This window comes from Vipera berus (genome assembly GCF_964194415.1).
Source record: "Vipera berus genome assembly, chromosome: 3".
NCBI lineage: Eukaryota > Metazoa > Chordata > Lepidosauria > Squamata > Viperidae > Vipera > Vipera berus.
In genome coordinates, this window is record NC_138204.1 from 101,728,316 (window position 1) to 101,742,042 (window position 13,727).

The 13,727-nt window shown below is 41.3% G+C and overlaps 1 protein-coding gene across 2 annotated transcripts in view; it reads left to right on the forward strand.

Moving 5' to 3' along the window:
* BRINP3 (BMP/retinoic acid inducible neural specific 3) overlaps positions 1 to 13,727 on the forward strand; it is a gene marked incomplete at both ends in the record, with an annotated part of 482,128 nt that overhangs the window by 309,877 nt on the left and 158,524 nt on the right. The gene's annotated exons all lie outside the window — the stretch shown is intronic.

Sequence of the window (13,727 nt, forward strand, 5' to 3'; positions counted from 1 at the left end):
TGGGAGGATGCAATACTAAATAAGGACACAATTTCCTTAATATAACAGTAATGGGGAAATTAATCCAGAATTCACACTGAGGAAATGCTGTTACATGCAATTTTAATTTGCTAAATAGATAGAATAATCAAGGATCCACAGAGATTGGATCTGAAATCCAGTTATAAGGACAAGACCTCATTTACTGCAAAACTATAGTATTAAAATATAAATTATGAATAATATTCTATGTAGTACTGATATGTTCGTCTCATGCTTGCACAATCATATCTCTAACATGACTCATATTCACAATTAGCAGAAGTTTAGCTGAGTATAGTTACTTCAGTGGCATTTTTAATTGGAGGGGTCCATTGTTTACACTCTGAGACAATATCCTTTGAACATTTGCAGCTGGAAAAGATCGTGTAATCTTCTTGGCAGTTTGGGACCATACTATTTATGTGCAATGTATGAGAACCTTACTCTTGTTGTGAGAAAACTGTCTCTGTTATTGTTGCCCTAGATAAGCTCATTTCTGACAAAGCATCTCTTTATTTTGAGAGCATGATCTGTTGTTGGATTTTTTTGTAATGTATTCTCATAATACTGTATACTGAGGGAGTTTACTTGTGAACTTCTTTGTAATCCGTGTCAGCCACAATCAGGGACCATCATCTTGTTGACAACCAATGTTATAACCTTCAGGTTTTGTTGACTTTCTTTATCCACCAATGCCGATTATCTTGTCCATTGATTCAGCCTTGCTGTTGTGATATAATCTGCTGTTTTCTGTCATCTTACTTGCTTTGTTTTAGGCATTTAAAATCAATTCAATCATTGAAATTGTTACACATCCATCAATTCTTTATCACGGTTATATGCTTGCATACAGCCATGTTTGGAACATTCTGTCACATAGACAAGTTTTGTCAGGACTCCCACATTTTCCCATGTAGCTAGTTGTGGCTGCTTTGGAATCCTTTTATTTATTTATTTATTGCCATGACAATGTTAGTTCATTTTTCACTGAGATGATTGCCTTTCTTATTTCTTTTTCTTCTTGTTTTTTCATTATTTTTCCCCTTCCCTGCATAATTATATTATCAGAAGATCTTCCCTGCTATTACAGCATCCAGCTTTTGGATGTATTGCCATCATGAGCCTATTTCACAAGTTTCAGCATCCTGGGAGTAAAACTGTCCTTTTTTTCCTAGTGAAGATCTTTCAATTGAATTTCATTCTGGCATGCCTTGTTTCCCAAAAATCACTGTATTATTCTCAGTCCACTAAGTCCCTATCTGCTGAAGCCATTTGGCCTCAGATTTTGTGCACTACCATTAACCCATGATACCTATCCCTATTCATGCTTTGTTTGGAAGCCAGCTAGTTTGAATGGCCTCAACTATGTAGATGGCATGGCTTTCTTAAGCAATAGAGAATTTGATATACCAACTGGTCCATGACACTTCTGCTTTTCAGTTTTAACCCCAGTGTTTTCCGTCTTGGTGAAGACAGCAAAAGACTTCAGGGCAACTTCAATACCACTAACTTCTCACCATGCTCAGAATCTTTATAGAGTAAAGGAAAAGTGTTGCTTTATGAAGTTTTAAAGTAATTCAAACATCCCCCAACCCAAATCTATTATACAAGAGGCATCAACATCAGACTCTCATTATTGTACTCTGGAACAAGGATAGTAGAAATATTTCACTCAAATTTGATTTAAAGAAAGAGTTTGCTTTTCATACCAACTCTAAGAATTCTTACACTTGTTGTCAAGGACAAACTTTTTGTCTGGAAGTACAGTCCCTTCAGCCTTATGAGAGCATACTTAGCAGTATGGTGAGCTAGAAACCCAATACAAATTACTGAAGCAGCGTAATTATTTTTAAAAGGAACCATTTAAAAGATCATTACTCATGGACAAGGACAGTAGAAAATCAGACAGTCTGGGACATGTTACACTCCCTAGGCTCTAACCCTTTGTGTTGCAGACTATAAAGCATCTACAGTGAAATATATTTCTTTCTTTCTTTCTTTCTTTCTTTCTTTCTTTCTTTCTTTCTTTCTTTCTTTCTTTCTTTCTTTCTTTCTTTCTTTCTTTCTTTCTTTCTTTCTTTCTTTCCCAAAAGTCAAGAAGCAATAGTCCTGGACTTTGAAGCAGTAGCAGCCCATTCTGCTTAGCTGGAAGGAAGCACATCTCATTATACAACTGATTCAGCCACAAGGGTTATTGCCCTATATCAGGGGTAGGCAACCTTGGCTCTTTTATGACTCATGGACTTCAACTCCCAGAATTCCTGAGCCAGCATGGCTGACTGAGGAATTTTGGGAGTTGAAGTCCACGAGTCATAAAAGAGCCAAGGTTGCCTACCCCATGCCCTATATTGTCATGCCTAGCTCTGCCCTACTGGATTGACACTGGAGGTTAAGGCTAGAATTAAGGACTTCATTTTTGAGAATGGATTATGTAGCAATAAAATCCATTGCATTCTGGACAGGGTTTGAAAGCTTTGTCTAGCAGTACAAAAATGGGGACTGCAGCAACTCTACTTTATACTTCAAACCCTCCTATCACTGTAATGTATATATACAAACGTTAATAACAAGTTAGAACCATTTATTCCGCTTATTTCTATGAGGTAAACACCACTGACAGGGAAACACGTGGGAACTTTGACAGCTGTCAAAGTTCCCCGCCAGGGCGCAGGCGCAGCCATTTGACAGCTCGTGGCTGTCAAAACACCGAAGCCGGCTCACCATGCGGGAAGAAGAACTGTCAAGACGCGACGGCGGTGATTGGTCCAGCTAGACGCGGCGCCAAAAGAAACGATCCTGATTGGACTACACTGACAGCTGCCGGCTATAAAAGCCGGACAAGTTATTCTGTTCTTTGCCTTGTTCTAAAATAAATCCTAGTTAAGCAACCTGTCGTCCCGAGTGGTCCTTTGGCTAATTCACTGGCGACGAGGATGGGATCGCTCCGGAGCTGAAGTCACGGCCGAGGAAGGGAATTCCCGGCCAAGAGCTGTCACTGGAAGTTTTAACTTCCGATCGGAGCGAGCCCAGGACCGGACGACATGGCCAACTTCGGGCGTGTGAGGGAATTCGACACCCGCCATCCGGAGAGATGGCAGTCACACCTGGGACAGGTCGAAGGTTTCCTCCTCGTCAGTAAAATTACCGACGACAGAGCAAAGGCCGCTGCCCTCCTGTACATCAGTGGGCCCCTGGTATACGCCGCCGCCGTCGGGCTGTTCAGCCCGGTGCCCATCACAGAAGTCTCCTACGTGGACCTGGTCGACCAGCTCAACAAACATTACATGCCAGCTCGCTCAGAGCTGTACTGGCGAGTACAATTCGCCCAGAAGAAGCAGCGACCGGACGAGCCCGCAAACGACTTCATCGCCGGGGTCAGGCATGCCGCTCGTAACTGCAGTTTTCCTGACCTGGAAGACCGCATCCGGGACCAAGTGGTAATAGGCTTGAGGGATGAACGGCTCCAGAAAAAACTTACATCAAAGCCCGACATGAGCCTAGCCGAACTTACCCGAGAAATAATGGCCTATGAATACAACCACAAGAAAAAACGCAACCTTCAGTGACAGCGACGAGTCAGTAGACTTCACAGATGGAGAGGCCCTACAACGCAGGATGGAGCGACGACAACAGCGAAGAAACGACACATCAGACCGCCAAAGAGCCAGAAACCCCCCGCCACCACGACATGATCAACGGGCTACCTGCGCCAGCTGCGGGGGCAACCATGCCAGGGGAAGCTGCCGGTTCCGAAACGCAAAATGCCACAATTGCGGTAAAACCGGCCACATCAAGCCAGTGTGCCGAAGCCGGCCCCACGACAATGTGCATGATCTGGAGGCTAACCCCCCAGGTAGGCCAACCGCCCATGTCAACAGGGGAGGAACACCAGGGAACCTAGTAGAAACAATATTTATTTATTTATTTATTTATTTAGTTATATTTATATACCGCCCTATTCCCTGAGGACTCAGGGCGGTTTACAGGGAATTAAAAATCCAAAATACAAAAATTAAGAACCAAATTAAAAAATATTAAATTAACCCTGTAGTCAGTTAAAAAGAACCCCAAATTAAAAATTCCTCCTCAGTCTGGGCCCGAGAGCTCGAAGAGCCAGGTCTTCAGGCCCCGGCGGAATGATCGAAGGTCGGGGGCAGTTCTCAGCTCCACCGGCAGCTGGTTCCAGAGGGCAGGCGCTCCCACCGAGAAGGCCCTATCCCTGGGTGTCACCCGCCGGCAGTCTCTTACCGGCGGGACCCTGAGCAGACCCTCCCTGTGGGAGCGCACTGGGCGAAGGGCATTTGATGCCGGCAGCAGGTGTTCCCTCAGATATCCCGGACCCAGGCCATGTAGGGCTTTATAGGTGATAACCAGCACCTTGAATTAGATTCAATAGATAAGGTGCACAGCCTAAGCCCAAAAGTAAAGATCAGGGTAAAAATTCAAGGAGTCACCTGCAACATGGAGGTGGACTCCGGGTCAGCAGTCTCCTTAATATCGTTTAAAACGTATCAGGAGATCTGCCAACGGAGCCATAGGGAAATTCCCCTTAAAAAAACCCAGGTCCACCTAGCAGACTTCCAAAAAAACCCCATTCCACTAGAAGGGAAGGCTAAGGTCGCAGTAGAATACAAAAAATTCAAGGGACCCCTAGAAGTCTTAGTGACTCCAGGAAACCGCACCAATCTAATCGGGCTGAACTGGTTCAGCCCCCTGGGCATCGCCATTACTGGGGTAAACACAGTGCAAGCCTCAAGCCTTGAAGCCATCTGCAACAAGTATGCAGACGTCTTTGATGGCACACTGGGGAAATACACCGGCCCTCCCATCTCCTTAAAATTAAACCCAACCATCCAACCCATAAAAATAAGGGCTAGGAGGGTTCCATTTGCTCTCAAAGAAAAAATAGAGAACGAATTAGAACGCCTCGTAAGACTAGGGGTACTGGAACCTACTGAAGGGGGAAGCTGGGAGACACCAATAGTCACCCCAATGAAACCTAACGGGAAAATTAGATTATGTGCAGACTATAAGGCGACCCTTAACCTAGCTCTAAGCCCCCATGCTTACCCGGTGCCAGCGGTGAGGGACGTCCTCGCTTCCATCCGCTCCGGCGCCATTTTCGCAAAACGTGATCTGACGCAGGCGTACTTGCAACTGCCTGTCACAAATGACACCGCGGAAGCTCAAACAATTGTCACGCACCGCGGAGCTTTTAAAGTGAAAAGATTTCAATTCGGCATATCGGCAGCCCCGGGTATCTTCCAAGGTATCATGGAAAAAACCTTAAAAGGAATACCCGGGGTCTGCCCCTATTTCGACGATGTTCTCATCGCCAGAGAAAACGAAGCAAACTTAGCTGACAGACTGTCAGCTGTGCTGAGCCGGCTCAGAGAAGCCGATCTCAAACTAAAACGAGAAAAGTGCTCCATCGGAGTCACAACCACAGAGTTCCTAGGGTACAAAATAGACGCCCAGGGCATCCACCCCACCACTGAAAAATTAAAAGCTATTCAAACAGCTCCCAGTCCGAAAAATAAACAAGAACTCCAAGCCTTTTTGGGATTATTAAACTTCTATCATGCCTTCCTTCCCCACAAAGCCACAATAGCCGAACCTCTCCACAGGCTCCTGGACAAGGGCACTGCCTGGTCCTGGACCAAAACGCATGAAAATAGCTTCCAGTCATTAAAAAATATTATTTGTAATAGTTCAACTGTCACACTCTTCAGAGAAGACACACCAGTATGCATCGCTTGCGATGCATCTCCCTATGGAATTGGGGCGGTGTTAAGTCACCTATACAAGGATGGCACCCAAAGACCCATAGCCTTTTATTCCCGCACACTTTCAAAAGCTGAAAGGAACTACGCGCAGATCGACAGAGAAGCACTAGCAATAGTCGCTGGGGTAAAAAAGTTCCATGACTATCTCTATGGCAGACCCTTTACTATATTCACGGATCACAAACCCCTGCTAGGGATATTCACCTGGGACAAAACAACCCCACAGATTCTATCACCAAGAATACTGCGCTGGTCAACCTTCTTGTCAGCATATTCATACAAATTGATACACAAACCAGGGAAAGAATTAGGACACGCAGACTGCCTCAGCAGACTGCCTATTCAGAGCAAGGATACTGACCCAGCGCCTGCAGGGCTCATTCTGGCAATATCACAACTTCCAGACTGCCCCCTTTCTGCTAAAATCATAGCTAAAAATTCAGCTAAGGACAAAGTACTGAGCAGGGTTCTTAAGTGGACAACCACAGGATGGCCAGCCAAAAATCCACACCCACAATTCCAGCCATACTATAACAGAAAAAACGAAATGTCATCACACTTGGGATGCCTTCTGTGGGGGAACAGAGTAGTGATACCAGACAAAAACATAGCACAAACACTAGACACCCTACACGAAGGACATCCAGGCATAGTTAAAATGAAAGCTCTAGCCAGAAGTTATGTGTGGTGGCCAGGCATAGATAAGGATATAGAAAAATATGTGGGAGGCTGCTACCCCTGCCAAACAACAAGAAGTGAACCACCCCAGGCCCCAGTACATAGATGGGAAACAACAAAAAACCCATGGTCACGCATACATCTAGATTTTGCAGGACCAATCCAGGGGCAGAGTTTCCTAATAATAGTTGACAGCTACTCAAAATGGCTAGAAGTAATCCCCCTTAGGAAAACTACTTCAGGGGCCACCATACAAGCCCTTAGGAAGATCTTTGCCACCCACGGCCTCCCAGACACCATGGTTTCAGACAATGGACCACAATTCACTTCTCGTGAATTTCAGATGTTCGCTATGAAGAACTGTATTAGGCTGGTCACGTCTGCACCGTTCCACCCATCGACGAACGGGATGGCTGAAATTATGGTGCGCTCGACTAAAGAAGCATTAAAAAAGTTCGTAAAAGGGAACTGGCAGCGACGACTCAGCCAGTTCCTGATGGCACAACATACAACTCCTTGTACGGCAACCGGCAAAACTCCAGCGGAGCTAAGATGGGGAAGGAGACTAATAACGCGGCTCGACAGACTGCATCCCGACACTTACATTGCGGAGCCGGATCACCCCCCCCACCCCGTACATTTAAACCTGGGCAAATGATCTGGGCACGATCATACACATCCAAAAACAAATGGGTCCAAGGGACTGTATTACAACAAACAGGACCCATTTCCTATTTAATACACACGCCTACTGAAGGCAACTTACGACGGCACATAGATCAGCTCAGGCCAAGACAACCACAACACCACCCAGACCTTCCCCCACCGGACAGCCAACCCCCACCTCCCCTAGACATCATACCGGCACCAGATCAGGAGGAAGGGGAGCAAGAGAACATACCACCACTGGAACACGACAACGCACCACCCCCAAGACGTTCTAATAGAAACAGAAGAGCACCAGCATATTTAAGGGACTATGAATGGGCCGGCTGCAACAACCAACAAGGGGGAGGAAACAATCCAGGGGAGGGGTAAGGGGTGTAATGTATATATACAAACGTTAATAACAAGTTAGAACCATTTATTCCACTTATTTCTATGAGGTAAACACCACTGACAGGGAAACACGCGGGAACTTTGACAGCTGTCAAAGTTCCCCACCAGGGCGCAGGCGCAGCCATTTGACAGCTCGCGGCTGTCAAAACACCGAAGCCGGCTCACCATGCGGGAAGAAGAACTGTCAAGACGCGACGGCGGTGATTGGTCCAGCTAGACGCGGCGCCAAAAGAAACGATCCTGATTGGACTACACTGACAGCTGCCGGCTATAAAAGCCGGACAAGTTATTCTGTTCTTTGCCTTGTTCTAAAATAAATCCTAGTTAAGCAACCTGTCGTCCCGAGTGGTCCTTTGGCTACTTCAATCACTATTCACATTTACAATGAAATCTGCCAGTCTGACCAAAGGATTACTTTATGGATATAGTAAGAGAACCTTGATATTTTCTCTCAAGCTTTCTCTGTTTCACAGGCATAATGTATGTTAGATGTTTAGTGCCAGCCATTGGCAGTTCCCCAAAAGGGTCATCAGATGGAGGCAAAGAGGTTTCTTTGCTTCCACTGATGAGCCAAGGGTCCCAGACCCACAGCCCCATTGGCGAGAGAGTTTTATGGTCAAGGAGGGGCCAAGACCCCCCATAAATACCTCTGCACGAGGGGCTGCTCTTTGTTCTCCATTTTCCAGCTTCCAGTTCTATCTCTACTCCTAACCTCTATTTTAGTCATGTAATCCTAGCTTGTTTTGTTTTATTTTATTTCTCTCTCACATGCAGGCATGAATGCTTTCATGCCAAGTATTTCTTTCTCTTTGATCTATCTTGAATAAAACTAATATGATTGCATCTCTGCGTTCTGCCTTTGCTTGGGAGCTCCTTTAACGATTCATTGTGAGTCCACCTCACAATGTATGTTTTCCAGCTCTTATCTCCCCAAGATCATCTCTGTGAGTTTCTGACAACATTCTTCAGAGGGATTACATCTTCTTTTCTAAGTGCTTTATCATTCTTCCTATGAGTTAGATTAAACCATTTTGTCTGCACATTTTCTGAAATACTCTTGCTTCAATATGAAATTCATTACGTTCAATCTTCTTCTTTTGCAGAACAGAATATGGATCATATAGATTTGCATGCTTTTACATATACATACAGTAGCTGCCATATGACAACTGCAGCTTCAGTTGTTCACATCACATTTTTGGAATGTGATCTCTACAGGCATAGGACTTCCTTGTTTGGGGTGAGGACAGAGAGACTATATCCTTGCTAACCTTCCTAGCTAGGTCAGAATAGTTGCCAACAAAAGAAAACTGGGACAATCCCATTGAGACAAATTTCAGTCTGTCTATATCACAAGACCATGGGCCTAATCCTTTGCAGCAAAAATAAGATAGATCCCCAGATTCTTGAAAAACCTTCCTTTCTTTGTTGAAATGAACTCTTATTTTAAATGTTTCTATCCATTCCTCTTGCTGTCCCTTTTTTCTGTTCGCAAAGACACATAGGGATTTGATCAACTGTTTTTCATCTCTTCTTTTATTCTCAGCTGTCTCTGTTCCTCCTGTTGTTCTATTTTACCTGTCAAGTACAGTATATTTCTATCTTCTAAGTCAAACTTTTCTTCCAAAAACCGAACAACTTTCGATAATATGCAGCCCTTCTGAATTTCACAGATCTCCTGCACAGATATTCAAAAAAAGAAAGAAAGAAAAAAAGGGGGAAAAAAGACTTAGCAGAATCCCCAGCTTCTTTTTCAGATTAAAAAAAAAAACTCCATAAAGTTAAAAAAAATGTGTAAAAGGACATTTCTTATTACAAAAAGAAATACATACAATAATAAGCCAGCTCCTCTACTTATACTGGCAGCCTTCCATAGCAATTTTTCACATTAAAAATATAAATAATAAAAAGAATGATTAAAATTGACATAATGAAATTTTATAAACCTACCAGAGATACTATTATCTAAAGATTAATCTTTAGATTGTTTATGATTAACAGGAATGGAAGAAAATCTTTCTGGTGTTGAATTTTAATGTAAACATACTACCCAGTACTAGCTCCTGAAACAATATATGACCTGAAGCACAATTATTTTTACATATTCATTCTTTTTCTGAGTTTTGCAATGCAGTTTTCCAGAAAATTAATGCATACTAAAACCCGCATAATAGATAAAATTGCATGAAATAAATGTGAACAATGGAGATAAGTGCACATAAAATCTATCCATGGTAGAAATAATATTCAAAGGATAATATGTTGCTTTGGAAAAAATACTATGTCTCAAGAAATGTGTTTCCAAAATATATGTATTAGTGTACAAAATGTGCTTATGTGTATAAAAATGCATATTTAAAAACTTCATTCATTTAAGTGATTAATGCTTGTGTCAACACATATATTAATGGTTTGCTACCACAATTCTTTAGTAAACCACAGTTTGTAGTACATGGCTTAAAGTAGTTGTAAGTCAGGAGACAATTCTGGGGGCTGTAAAATACTTCATGGAGTGCATTTAGTTTACAATCCATGAGCTACTCCTCCACAATTTTGAGGAGAAAATTGTGTCCTGAGATATTTATTTTATTTATTTATTTTATTTTAATTCCATTTATATCCCGCCCTTCTCCGAAGACTCAGGGCGGCTTACAAGCTTAGCAGTAGCCTTCATTCTATGTATATGCCTGCTTATTAGGGCTTTCACACACACCCCAAGCGGCATTATTACAAAGTCAGCTTTATTGCCCCCAACAATCTGGGTCCTCATTTTACCTACCTCAGAAGGATGGAAGGCTGAGTCAACCTTGAGCCTGGTGGGATGCGAACCTGCACTAATTGCAGGCAGCTGGTGTTACTTAAGGAGGCATTAGCCCACTGCTCCACCAAGGCTGTATTACATAATATAACTGCCAGATATTACATAATATAACTGCCAGAGTCTAAGACACACTATTGTAGTATTATTCTCTGAGAATAGGCTTAATATGAAAACATTGTCTTTCTCAATCTTGAATGATTGAATGATTCCAAGAGGATATCAAAGTTGACAAAAGTGAGAAACCAAGGAGAAATACACATAACTTTCTTCTTCTGATAAAGGTCCTTTTAGTAGGACCCCTGGTGCAGAGTGGTTAGAATGGAGTTTTGCAGGCAAATTCTGCCCATAGCCTGGAGTCTGATCCTGATGGGGCTCAAGGTTGACTCAGCCTTCCATCCTTCTGAGGTTGGTAAAATGAGCACGCAGATTGTTGGTGGCAATATACAAGCCACCCAGACAGTGTTGTAAAGTGCTGTGAAGCACTAGATAAGCCTAAATGCTATTGCTATTTTTTGCCTATCATAAACCATGCCTGAACCCATATGAAATAAGTTTAGAAACTCAAGTGCCGATTAAGAAAAACTAGAGTGGCAATATCTCTCTCAAGCTTTTCTCCACAAAACAAAACAAAAACATTTGTAAATGGAGAATTATTTGCATATACTTCAGGTTCCAATGTAAGGTTTTTGAGTTGTTCCTCTGAAATGGAACAAATGGAAAACTATTTCAGTTATTGGGTATGGATGGAAGATTACAACTTCTGAATGAGATATGCTGACTGAACACTTGCAGATTTGACAGGATTAATATCTGATGTTTTCTTCCTGCTGGATTTTTGAAGACATCATAAGATATAGCGTGAATTCTAAGGCAATAGGCTAGAAATCAAGAGACAATGAGTTCTAGTTCCATTTAAGGCATGAAGCCTGGGAAGTGGTCTTGGGCCAGCTGTTCTCTCTTAGCCCTAGGAAAGAAGTAATGGCAAACCACTTCTGATAGTTTGCCAAGAAAACTACAGGAACTAATTCATTAGTCAAGGCTGGCTCAAATACACAGACATGGAGTTAATTTGTAACAATAAAAGATTATGCTACCATTGCAAATAACCAATGAACAAGAAAATAAATAAACAATTATAAAACTTTTGTATATGATTATTCTCTTGCCATCTCTAGACCTTATACTGTATGTTAGTATACTTATGAGGAATGTATTCAAACTAAAATTGTAAACTGGAATATGAGATTGGAAATTATATTGAACTTATTATAAGAAATAAATAAAGCATATTAATACAAACCCCATAATTTATATCTTCAGTCACCATAAAATTGGAAGCCCTGAAGCTCTGCAAAAGAAGCTAAATACATTACTTATAAGTAGGTGGTTTTGTCATTTTAAAAGAAATACCAATTCTGTATTGACTATTATATTATTGAAGGACATTATATGTTCTTTATCATAGGCACCGAGAAACAAATTGCAAAGGCTGCTGTGTGGTTACTGTGGAATAATTGAATTATTATTTTTAAACATATTGTGAATTATTGATTAATATTTTAATAACTTCTACAAATTGTTTTATTCTTCTTTCTCTCCCTTCCTTCTTCTTGCTGAGTAGAATTTCCTTTTCTATCTTCTTTACACCTTTCAACAAAACTCATTTATATTAATGACATGTCAGTCATTAACAATAAGGGAATGGTAAACTTTATTTGGAAATGTTCAAAAAAATGATATTTTTGCAGGTTTCAAATATTTATCAGCAAAAATGGATATGTTGTTGTCAGAATACAATTTCCTGAATGGCTGATTTGTAGTATGGGTGTGTGTTAGCCAAAGTCCATTTCCCAATGTAGAAAAGGATAACTTTGAATAAGTTTTCATGAATTTAACATGAAGTAGATAGGAAATGCTATTCATGTAGATCTGAACCTATTTGATTCCCATTTTGGACCTTCCTAAAACTCTCTCAGTGGGGGCATTTTCTGAGTGAAACAGCTCAAACCACCGAAATTTCTGTTTGTTTGTTTTTTAAATTTAATTTTATTTAGAAATAGTAAGAAAGGCAAAGATTATAAGAAGATTCCAAAGGTGTTTTTTCAAGAGGCAACTGGACTTTTTTGTTTTTCTTTGAAGACATTTAGCTTCTCATCCAAGAAGCTTCTTCAGCTATGACTGGACGGTGGTGAATGGAAGGATTTATATTCCTTGGAATATAAATCAAGGAATATAAATCCTTCCATTCACCACTGTTCAGTCAGAGCTGAAGAAGCTTCTTGGTGAAATGTCTTCAAAGAAAAACAAGGAAGTCCAGTTGCCTCGTGAAAAAACACCTTCGGGACAGCCATGACCTGGATGACTGGGAATCTCCATAGACATTACAAGAAGATTCAAGCACTTTCATTTTTCCTGGCTAACTTTTTAAAAAAAACACAAAAAAAACCTCTTCAGTGAGTGCAAAGCCTTTCTTGCGTTTTATCCATTTTTTCCTCCATACCTGCATTTGTTCTCAAAAGCATTCAAGGTAAACAAATCTTCACACCATATGACTAAAGCCTAACATGTGAGCATTCCTCTGCATTCTTCTCCTCAGTTCCTAATTTTATCATTTTAGGTCTAAGGAAATGTCTTAACAAAGTTAGTTGACATTTTACTATCACTCTCAGAATAAAGAGCTGATTAGCAATTAGCTGGTGGCAGATAAACTTTTGATTTTTCTTCCATTTATTTTCAACCCAGCCTTAGGATTAGCAGCATGCAGGCTGGGGAATTCTGAAAGTCCACACATTTTAAAGTTGCAAAGATTGAGAAACAGTGCCTCACAATGCTATTCCCCTTCACCATTCTTCTTCTCCTCCAGGTTTTGTCCTCTAGGAGTTTTATCAAGCACTCTACCAATTGCACACTCTCAGTCCAGGTCAAATTTACCAACCAGATTTACTTTAGATAGAATAAAGTCTACTTTCAATTGCTATCAAAGGTGTCTAAGTCATTTTAACCTTTAGTTACTAATGAGAACCTCCATTATTCAGCTTCTTCCCAGAATCCTCTCTGATATGATTATGTCATTCTGGATATTTTGTCTCTTTATACTATTCTCTATCTGCCCATCCTCCTCCAAAGGGAATATAAAATAAGTCTCAGTGTTATTGTCATTTGTTAGCACTACAACAAAGCATAAATTATTTTGTTTATATAGAACCTACCTGTATATAATGTCTTTGTTTAGACCCAACAAAAGGCTATGATTGAAAGCAGGTCCATCATGCTGTTGTTTCAGAGCTCTGCTACACTGCTAAAATATCTTATAGTCTGTTTGCGATAGACTTTCTATATGCAACTCCATCATGTGTTGACTA